Source organism: Eschrichtius robustus, chromosome 21 (genome assembly GCF_028021215.1).
Source record: "Eschrichtius robustus isolate mEscRob2 chromosome 21, mEscRob2.pri, whole genome shotgun sequence".
NCBI classification, from domain to species: Eukaryota; Metazoa; Chordata; class Mammalia; order Artiodactyla; family Eschrichtiidae; genus Eschrichtius; species Eschrichtius robustus.
Window position 1 is genome coordinate 28,080,738 of NC_090844.1, and position 11,253 is coordinate 28,091,990.

The 11,253-nt window shown below is 35.8% G+C and overlaps 1 pseudogene; it reads left to right on the forward strand.

Annotated features, from left to right (window-relative positions):
* The first annotated feature begins 1,479 nt into the window (after positions 1-1,479).
* LOC137756126 (U6 spliceosomal RNA) lies at positions 1,480-1,574 on the forward strand (annotated as a pseudogene).
* The last annotated feature ends 9,679 nt before the right edge of the window (positions 1,575-11,253 follow it).

An 11,253-nucleotide genomic window follows, 5' to 3' on the forward strand; every position in this document is an offset into this window, starting at 1 on the left:
ATTCATAGAGGCTTTGACTTGGTAAGCCTGGGATGAGGTCTCTGCATCTGTTTATGAAGCTCTGTACGTGATTTTGGCAGTGACTTTCAGGTTCAGCTTCGAACATGAGCCTCCTGAGGGGGGGCTTAGGCCTCACGCCTCTCCCCTACTCTAACTGCTCTTTTTTTTAACTCAGCAGATAACAAATTTGTTTTTATATTAAGAAGGGATTGACATATTAGCTGCTGTAACTTAAACAGTGAATTTTATAGGAGTGCTAACTTTTTCTCTCCGTTTAACCCTTGGTTGTGGGATAGAGGTTAGTGAGGCTATTTTTTGGGGGGTGGGGTGCATCCTGAGGCATGTGGGATCTTAGTTCCCCGACCAGGGATCGAACCCGTGCCCCCTGCAGTGGAAGTGCGGAGTCTTAACCACTGGACTGCCAGGGAAGTCCCGAGGGGCTATTTGTTTAGAGTGTGGGTGGTCAAGTACAGAGTTGAAACTGCCCCTCTTCTATCAGAGGTGAGTGCTGGGGAAGTTGTCTTCACTCTGTCTTCTGCCCCCTTGGATGCCCATTACTTGTTTAACTCTCTGTGTCGCAACAGAGTCAGTAAAAAGGCAGAAATCTGGGAAGGTTCTGTTTCAGCCCCTGGCTAAATGCATTATTCTTTTAGCTACCCTTTTAAGCTTCTTGGTGCTTCTGTTTATGCAGCCACAAAATGTGGTAAATGCTGATATATATACACTCGGAGACCCCCAGGTTAAAACACTGCTGTGTTCTGTATACCATGTTACCTCAGGATTATGGTAAGCTACCCAGCATGCCCGTGAGTTAAGTAAGTGTTTATAGAAATTTGACCAAGGCTGTGCTTGAGAAGGTCAGATTGACTTGCTCAAGGACAGTGCGTTTCTCTAGGGCTCTGATTCTTCTGCCTCAGAACCAGTTGACTTCCTCCTATTGACTACTTTTCTAGTCATCGGCTTCCTTTTCTTCTACCCCTGCCCCTGCTCCCCACTTCAGAGAGATTAGATGGGCAGGCTGTGTGTTTGTGAAGATTTGCTTTCTGGTGACATTACCATGACCTGTTTTCTAACCCTCTCAGGGTTGGAAGAGACCTCAAAACCATTTAGTTAACCTCTAATATGATTTTTGCACATCCTTTTGAATATCCTGACATTTAATCCTCTAGTTTATTTTTTAGCAACACCAATGATAGGAATTTCACCACCTCCTAAGGCAGTCCATTTCATGTCTAAATGGCTCATTTTCCCCTTTAATTTAACTGAAATGTTTATTTCTGTAACTTCTACCCTTTGAAGCTGTGTAGGACATCTAAACATGACAACCCTTCAAGTATTTGAAAATAAGGATTTTGGCCATGACACTCCCACCTCCATCAATATATTCCACCTGCCTTTTCTTTTTAGATTGAGTGATTCTGAGTTCTTCCAAGTGTTCCTCAGAAAACATGGTTCTAAGTTTCTTTACTTTCCTCTGAATGGACTTCAAGGACTATATATTAAATGTGATACTTTAATTAGCATGGCCCCTGTGCAAGTATGACACGCAAATTCGTGAAGTGTTCCATATTTTTTAAACATAAACAAGATGAAAAGACAACCCTCAGAATGGGAGAAAATATTTGTAAATGAAGCAACTGACAAAGGATTAATCTCCAAAATTTACAAGCAGCTCATGCAGCTCAATATCATAAAAACAAACAACCCAATCCCAAAATGGGCACAAGACCTAAATAGACATTTCTCCAAAGAAGATATACAGATTGCCAACAAACACACGAAAGGATGCTCAACATCACTAATCATTAGAGAAATGCAAATCAAAACTGCAATGAGGTATCACCTCACACTGGTCAGAATGGCCATCATCAAAAAATCTACAAACAATAAATTCTGGAGAGGGTGTGGAGAAAAGGGAACCCTCTTGCACTGTTGGTGGGAATGTAAATTGATACAGCCACTATGGAGAACAGTATGGTGGAGAACAGTATGGAGGTTCCTTAAAAAACTAAAAACAGAACTTCCATACGACCCAGCCATCCCACTACTGGACATATACCCTGAGAAAACCATAATTCAAAAAGAAACATGTACCACAATGTTCATTGCAGCTCTATTTACAATAGCCAGCACATGGAAGCAACCTGTGTCCACCGACAGATGAAAAGATAAAGAAGATGTGGCACATGTATACAATGGAATATTACTCAGCCATAAAAAGAAATGAAATGGAGGTATTTGTAGTGAGGTGGATGGACCCAGAGACTGTAAGACAGAGTGAAGTAAGTCAGAAAAACAAATACTGTATGCTAACACATATATATGGAATCTAAAAAAAAATGGTTCTGAAGAACCTAGGGGCAGGACAGGAATAAAGACGCAGACGTAGAGAATGGACTTGAGGACACTGGGAGGGGGAAGGGTTAAAAAAAAAAATGTGATCCTTTAAATATAATCTGACCAGCACAGATTCACAAAATATGGATGAAATAAGGAAAATAAAGGAGCAACGGAAACCTCTGTGAAGGTTTTCTTTTCTCCTCTGAGTGATCATAGAATTCACAATGTAGAAAATAATCGTGCAGAAGACTTCTTGCATTACTTTTGTGAAACCAAGTAGGAGAACAGTGGGATCTTTCCTTTGCTAAATATTGCTTTCTGGTATTACACTAGCACACTTGTTTTCAGGTTAACTTAATATATTAATATAATAAGTAAACTATCCTCTGAAGGTCTTCTATAAGCGTCCACATGCTTGTATTCTTACCTTGAAGGCATCTATGTCTTTCTTGTTCAAGGAGCAGACTTAAAACTATTAAAAAGTGGTATTTTTAACTTCTGAGTCTTGTTACCTCTGTATGCCCCTTTTTAGTGTTTGAAATTAAACAGCAGGGAGATTTCGGCTGAATGGTCCAGGACCATTATAGTGAGCTAGACCTCTGAGATGCATTCCGCTGTGCGGAGCCAACAGACTACTTAATCCACATCATTGCCTGGCCTCTAGGGTGCGCACCCAGTGGAAGGCATTTATTTACCAAATTAAAAGCGCAGCAAGTAAAAGCCAAGGTATTATGCAAGCCCATTTATCGACTCCTATTCTGCTACTGTTTACTAAATTTCTCAGTGATGGAACATGATGGACGAGTTGATTCTTACAGTCACTTGGCTCCACTAAAGATGAAATACATCTTCCCTGCTTTATTCCTCTTGCATTGACAAAGCAGCTTATGGTAGAATTGGCGGTTATCCAGCTCCAGCTGGCGAGAGTATGTAGATTTCAAGGTTTGTTTTTGTTCTTGTTTTTTCATTTTTGAATTATTCTGTCAAGTCCGCTAGATGCAACTACATACAAAGAGATGCTGGCATGCCTGGGATTCAGTGCCCGGTTCTCACGTCTGCTTACCTAAGTCCCTTCTTTCTCTTCTAGTGGATGTTCATATATACATAGGTGAGCACACACATACATGTACACGCATGGGTGAACATGGATCTCTAAAAACCCACCTGTGGCTACCTCGGGTAGCGTCCACCCAGCCAGCAAACAGAATGAGAAGTCCAGGGATTTTTCAGACGACCACTGTATTGTCTGTTAAATTCTACTTGCTGAAATGCTTTTATCATCAAAGAACCTCTCATCTTTTTTAGCAGGATGGATGACAAACAGAGCTGGATATCTTTGTCCACCATCAACCCTGAGAAACAAAGGGATTTATGCTGCTCTTTTTTTAAAAAAAATTTATTTTATTCAAGTATAGTTGATTTACAATGTTGTGTTAATTTCTGCTGTACAGCACAGTGATTCAGTCCATTATGGTTTATCACTGGACATTGAATATAGTTCCCTGTGCTATACAGAAGGACCTTGTTGTTTATCCATTCTATGTATAATAGTTTGCATCTGCTAATCCCAAACTCCCACTCCATCCCTCCCCCACCCCCTCCCCCTTGGCATATGCTGCTCTTTGAAGAGTAGGATATTAGATATAATAGTGATGAAATGTGGGTAGACAAGGGAGAAATTGTTTATGTCATTATTTCAGTTAGGATCTTCCTGCACTATGCTTTCCTAACCCCTGCCCTTTCTTGTATACTGACCAGGCTGGATTAATTTATTCTTGGTTCTCTTTGACAATTTTGCCCTCACTGATAATCTCCAGTATGAAGTCAAATTGATCAAACCAATGTTTTCTCTGGAATGCTCATTCATAAGTCACAGGCTTCTGGGATACGTTTGCCCTTTCCTGCTAATAAAATTGCAAGGCACTCTATGCCAGGGCAACTTAAAGCCTATGCATCTAAAACTCATGGGTACCCTGGGTCTGGTGAGTGTATCATGGAATTGTAGTTTACAAACACTTTCAACAGCAAACTTGTTTTTCAAACTAAATCTTTTCTGGAAGCTCAATATTGGATATAGATAAATGAAGCGTAGTTCTCAGGTGGAACTGAGGATGGATAGTCCAGAATCCCATGGCATGATATGCTGAGAAACTTGCTTATGTGGTTTCCTCCTCATTCACTGACACAAGACTGAGGGACTCAAAGGTATGTCACATCATATTTTTAATCCTACTTCTTGCAGAATAATGGATGGTGCTTCTTCCTGGCACATTTGCGCCCCACTTAGGACACATTTTCTGTTGTTCAATATAAGGAAACCATGCTGGTGTTCAGAAACTATGACATACACACCCATATAGACCACACACACACACAGTAAATTTTTGTTGGATATCCATGTATTTCATTGGATGCCTGAGGTCAGTTAACAAGTTACTGTTGAAACCTTGATCATCAAGGACTCAGCTATCAGTTTTCTAACATCGCTTAACTTGGGCAACACAAAACAAAACAAAAATCTGTAGTAGTGAGGAAGTAGCTCACTCATGAAAAACAACAACAACTGCAGAAACCAACCCTCACTGGGGAGATAGTGGCTACTCTCCTGACCATTTTAACTTTTTGTTAAAGGCTTTAGTGCCTTCAAATAAACAGTAAATAATCACTGGAAAAATAGGCAATTTCCAAAGGAATCTAATATGGTAATTGATTAGTCACTGAGAGAATGGGAGATGTTGCTAAACTGTAGTAAATCCATCTCTTTGCCCCAGTTTGCTAGTTAAATGGAAAATATGGTAGCAATGAAAGTGAAATCTGTTGGCTATTTTATGCTTCATTTACATTGTATAAAACACACATCATAGGTGATTGTCAGCATGAATATGGACTGTGTTTTTCAAAAGCTATGTATCCCCCTTTCTTCTTTGGTGATGCAGAACAGGGTGTAGTGGGGGTTAGTGGCATTAAGAGGTCAAAAAGTGTTGTACCAGAGATTTTTAACTATAGATTTTTCATAGAGATGGCAGTAAACTGAGGTTATAAATTGAGCAATTAATTAGATTTTTCTCCATGTAACCTGTTCTTCCTGTATAAATACTTTAGTGGATAGAGTATTACTAACTTAATGTTTTGCCTCTGTAGTGTGATGACCAAGGTGAATTTATTCAAGCCCATTTGTTATTTACAATGTCAATGTCAAAATTTTAGATACTTTTGCCACAGTATCTCTAATGTGTTGAATTTTAACCTTTCCTGAATTTATTATGACATTGTGATTTTTTATTATTTAACCTTTTAGGTTGAAAATATTCCTTGGAGAAATGAGTTTCATAAGCTTATTCTACATGTTATAAAATAAAAATTTCCCCCCATTTTGTCAATGTTATCACAGTATAATTTATGTACAATAAACTACATCTATTTAAAGAGTACTCTTTGATGAGTTCTGGTACCACCACAATCAAGTAAAGAACATTTCCATCACCTCCGAAAGTTTCTTGGTATCACTTTTTGGTCTATTCCAATCCCAGCCCCAGCCTATGACAACTACTGATCTTATTTTTTGTCACTATAGAACCTAATATTTTGTTTGAATTTGCCTTAAAACTACTTTTTAAAATGTCAAGACCTAGTTTTTTTGCTGTTGGCAAACAATGGTAGAAAGAAAACTATAGTAAAAATTATATTGTTTGGCTTTTCATTTGGGAGGTATAAAGACTCTGTAAATATAATGGATTATTTGTGAAGAAGTGCTTGAAGATAACACCCTAAAACCTCTATTATGTCATCATCTAGAAATAGCACACAAACATTACAAATTTATACCAAAGGATTTTTTATGAATAAAGTACAAGACTCCTAAACATCAGATATTGAAAACAGGTTTGTACTATTTTGAGACTGTAGTACATAGTTAAGTTTCACTCTACATTTTTATAATGTTTGTTTGGTTTCCAAACTTAATACAATGTAATATTTAATTTAAAAATCATTTATAAATTGTGCTTTATCTCAAATAATAATAGTCATAATAAATTATGCTTAAAATAAAGTGGCACGGACCGCTTGTTAAATAGAAGAAAGTAAATAATTTTCTGTGGAAGTTATGATTAACTTTAAATACATAGAGTATTAAAAGGAAGTTTTTGATATAATATTTAAAAACATATTGATTGTAACTTAAACTGTCTTCCTTATTACGTCACAGAGGAATGATTAAGAGCATAGGTTCTGGAGTTAGGATATCTGGCTTGGAATCCTGGATCTGCAGTGTACCAGGTGTGTGATCTTGGGCAAGTTATTTAATTTCAGTACACTTATCTATAAAATAGGGAAAGTAATGCCAACCTACATCATAGTGTTGTTGGGAGGAGTAAACAAGTTTAGCCATGTGAAATGTTTAAAATAGGATCAGACACACAGGAAGACGTCTATTATTATTATCCCTCCCCAAAACAGTTAATTCTCCCAGTTTTGAAAAAATAATATATTATTATGTCACAGTTCAACATTTCAGAAAAATTTGGGAAACACTCCACTGGAATATTTCTCATTTTCATTCTCTTATGAAATATTTCCTCTCTTTCTGGCCCTGTGGTACTGTCCCAGGTGCTGAAAAGTCCCAGGCCCTTTTTGCTATACTACCCTTTATACTGAATACTTTAATTCTAACTAGAATCCCTTGGGTTACAGCATCCTGAGGCTGGTGCATAATTCTATGAAATTAATGTTGTCTGCTTGGTAGTAGAAAAGCAAGGAAAAAATGTTTGATGATGGAAAGACGTGGGAAAATGGGTCACTTGTCAGTTAAATAACAAGCCATCTCTTTATCTCACTTGCATTGAAACCACATTTTGTGTATTTTTCATATTTACATGAGAGTAAAGGTTGCCAATTTCTTAATTTAATTTGCCAAATAGTTGGCTGTCCTGCCTAAGTACTTTTGATCTGCAATCACTTTCAAGGCCAAGGCAGCTTTGTCTAGTGCCAGGAACAATAAATTTCTCATGACTCTAATAAAGAATGTTTCACTTGGTTGCACAGGTAAATAGTGTTTGTAGTCAAATAAACAAACACACAAACAAACAGAAAGGATATTCACAAATTACTTGTGAGATTTCTGGAGGTCAGTGTCCATTGTCTTATACATTATTATATCCTTGGCAATCAATAGTGTTGGCACATATTAGGCACATAAACTCTTGAGTAATTGAATTGACTTACTTGATTTCCAAGGCTAAGTCTGAAAGCTGAAACTTATCTTCATTGACTATCTTTTTCACATGAAGATTTGGATGATGAATTTCTACTGGTACGTCAAATTTCTCTAAAAATAGCAATAAGCAAATTGTAGGATGGATAATCTAATGTAGTGATGAGGGCTAGAGATGAAATTGTTCCACTTGGTCAGTAATATTCACAGGTAGCTTGGAATCTCCTCTTTCATCTCAAAATGTATATATTCTTAGTCCATTTGTTAAGGATATAACATAGAGCCTTAAATTATATATATTTTCCATATGGGTTTTCTAAAATTTCTTTCTTGGTTTATGATGTGAATGATATACAAGAAGAAAAACTCACCAATTAATTCCTAAAGAAGGAAATAGTAGTTTATACATGTTTAAATGTGTAAATTCTATCAATCTCTCTCAACAAAAATATAATCATAAAAGTTTACTCAACTCTGTTGTGAAAGACTAGTATTAAAAATAGTTGTGTAATCGTGTTGTCTCCAGGGGGCACATATGCTGAGTTTATTATTTCAAGTGTCCTAAAGGCAGTGGTGCCAGATTTAATATGAGGCTCCTCCAAAGATGCCAATTCCTATTAGGAGAATTTTGTATATTCTAATTTTGTTTCCCTCCAGATTTCTACTTATTGTACTAAAAACAAAATAATTCCAAAAGAAAAATAATAGTTGTGTATTTTATTAGCATAGGATATGAACAGAAATTTAATCGGTTTATAAACCATCAGTATTCAGATGCCATAAGAATAAAGAAAATCCTGAAACTGTTTATATTGTAATATAAAATCATTCTTGGGTTCATGTTAATGAAGAGAACCATTTTCACTGACAATCACCCTATATTCTAATTTATATCAGTGAAACTTTATCAGTTAAATTTTATTTAACAGGTTATCTTTTTCTGACTTCTAGTCTGTTTTGTTTGCAATATATTCTATTATTCTCACTTTATTTAGAAGATAATTTACTTTTTAAACTAGCATTTTTTTTCATTAAGGATTTAAAACACATCTTTGGATAAAACACTAAAATCTACTACCTGACTTGAGAAAGGAAGAATTTTAACTTTTATTGAAAAACCTAATGACTGTTATGAAATTTTAGGATTTCATAGTAAGTTAAATCTAAACAATTTCATATGGATTTTTGTATATTAGCTGACTCATAATACTGAATTATAGAAATGAATTTAATAACATTTTAGTGAAAATATAGCAAGTTCTACTAATAAGAATCAGTGGTTCAATTTTGATTTTAAAAGCCATCAATTGTTGCCTTAGAATTGTTCCAAAATGAAAATATCTTTACTGGGGGCAGGGGAAATGTGGAAAATTAAAGGGAACGGTTTTAAAATTAATTTTAAGTAATAGCTGTGTAACAATAGAAATCATATCTTCTTAACTTCATAAATGAAAATATAGAACAGTTGCTTTTAGCTTTTTTAGATAATTTTGGTTTTTTTGAGAAGGAAGTGTTTCCCAGAAATAAAATTATCATTTTCCTTCCTCCTCTTCAATTCCCCCCGCCCCCCACCTCCTTGCATAATTGTGATTCTCTTGCTGTAAGTCTTGGGTGGTTATCTAACTTAGAAGTGACTCATATACCATTTATTAGGAACCATGTATTTTTTTAAATTAATTTTTATTGGAGTATAGTTGATTTACAACGTTGTATTAGTTTCAGGCGTACAGCAAAGTGAATCAGTTATACGTACACATATAGCCACTCCTTTTTAGATTCTATTCCCATGTAGGTCACTACAGAGTATCGAGTAGACTTCCCTGTGCTATACTGTAGGTTCTTATTAGTTATCTATTTTATATATAGTAGTGTGTGTATGTCAATCCCAATCTCCCAATTTATCCCTCCCCCCCCTTACCCCCTTGGTAACTGTAAGTTTGTTTTCTACACCTGTGACTCTATTTCTATTTTGTAAATAGGTTCATTTGTACCATTTTTTAAAATCCCACATATAAGCCATATCATATGATATTTGTCTTTCTCTGTCTGACTTAACTTCACTCAGTATGACTGTCTCTAGGTCCATCCATGTTGCTGCAAATGGCATTATTTCATTATTTTTTATGGCTAAGTATATAGCCATATATACTCCATTGTATATATCTACCCCATCTTGTTCATCCATTCTTCCATTGATGGACATTTAGGTTGCTTCCATGTCCTGGCTATTGTAAATAGTGCTGCATTGAACATTGGGGTACATGTATTTTTTTTGAATTATGGTTTTCTCCAGATATATGCCCAGGAGTAAGATTGCTGGATCATGTGGTTTTAGTTTTTTTTTCTGTTTTTAGTTTTTTAAGGAACCTCCATACTGTTCTCCATGATGGCTGTACCAATTTACATTCCCACCAACATTGTAGGAGGGTTCTCTTTTCTCCACACCCTCTCCAGCATTTATTGTTTGTAGATTTTTTGATGATGGCCATTCTAACCAGTGTGAGGTGGTACCTCATTGTAGTAATTATCTACTACAGTGCCACATTTAACTTAGAAGTGTCTCATATACCCATTCATTAGGAAGCATGTATTTTTAATGATATACCAAAATTCGAAAGCAAGTTAGGTACCTGAGAACTGTCATAAAAGTTCTTTACTAGATCAATTTCCATTAAATAAAAAAGCCTATAATTTATGTTACAGAGTTAAAATATTTTCTCTGGCTAATGATAGACCAAGAGCAATGATGCTGTCAATTATTAATGAAAGGATGGGAATCAGCCCTTGGTCTCTTCAAGTTGTGTGTGTGTGTATGCATGCACATGTGTGTGTTCACGTGTGTGTGTGATTTTTGTTCGGTCTTTCAGTACCCTTCATTATTCTTTTACATTAGCTAGTGCTAAACTTATTTTAAAAAATGTCAATGACCTTTAAAACTGGAAAGACTGTGGAGTATTATTTTTTGAAGGGGGTTCAGTAATTTGGGTCAAAAAATGCTTTTTACTTGATTTTATGGGGGCATCTCCAAATCATTTTATCTTTATTTTACATATGATCAACCATTTGGCAGATCCTTAATTTTGTTTTGGATATCTTAAACATGATAAACAGATAAATTTAAAAAGAAACCCATTAACAATTAAATATGATCCAAATACTAATACAGACAGTAAGGATTACATTTCACTTCAGGAATAAGAGGAGTGGCAATGGTATAACTTTGCAGTAGTAAAAACATATTTTCTGACTTTACTCTTAAGTTTTAGTCATTTCTTTCATGCATTTCTGGGGAAAACTGGAAAAATAAATTGCCTTAAAATGACTTAGGAAGAATGGCCTTGGAAATTGTGACAACACAGTTGTGTGTTGTGTGATATCCATGTGTGATGACCATAATACAACTGGATGTATCATTATAATGTTTCTAAGCATCTGAAACAGTAAAAAAAAAAAAAATCTGTACAAGGGGAAACAAACTTTTTTGAAGATAAAGTGAAAATATGTCTTAAGGGCCAAATAAATTTAAAATCCAATCAAATGATATATCTAAGTCAGCTGTGAGTGGGGAGATACTGTAAAACTTGAATTTCAGGTGTTGGAACTTGCCTCTTTTGGGTTATAAAGTCAGAGACATGGAAAGTATAAAGTGTTCAGAGTTCCTCTGAGGGTAAGTGTCAACGGTGCAGTCAGCCTCTTAGCTT